The sequence below is a fragment of the Hippocampus comes genome, unplaced genomic scaffold (assembly GCF_001891065.2).
Source record: "Hippocampus comes isolate QL1 unplaced genomic scaffold, H_comes_QL1_v1.1 C16037192, whole genome shotgun sequence".
NCBI classification, from domain to species: Eukaryota; Metazoa; Chordata; class Actinopteri; order Syngnathiformes; family Syngnathidae; genus Hippocampus; species Hippocampus comes.
Genome location: NW_017811486.1, coordinates 1 through 212, shown reverse-complemented (window position 1 = coordinate 212; position 212 = coordinate 1). Strand labels below are relative to the sequence as shown.

At 53.3% G+C, this 212-nt stretch overlaps 1 non-coding gene across 1 annotated transcript; it reads left to right on the top strand.

Moving 5' to 3' along the window:
- Positions 1 to 95: 95 nt before the first annotated feature.
- On the top strand, positions 96 to 169 carry trnan-guu (transfer RNA asparagine (anticodon GUU)). Its single transcript has one exon. It is a non-coding gene; the product is annotated as a tRNA-Asn (tRNA).
- The last annotated feature ends 43 nt before the right edge of the window (positions 170 to 212 follow it).

Sequence of the window (212 nt, the reverse complement as noted above, 5' to 3'; positions counted from 1 at the left end):
GTCAGGCCACCTGCCTTTGAAGCAGGTAGTGAAGGTTCGAATCCTTCTCCCCGATTTCAGAGTGCATTCTTCACCGATGTCGGTGAATGCAAACCGGGAAAGTAGCTTTAGCGGCAAGAGCAGGCGACTGTTAATCGCAAGGTCGAGGGTTCGAGTCCCTCCTTTCCCGCTGCGTTGGGATTTCGGTCTTCAACGCCAACAAAGATGTCTCG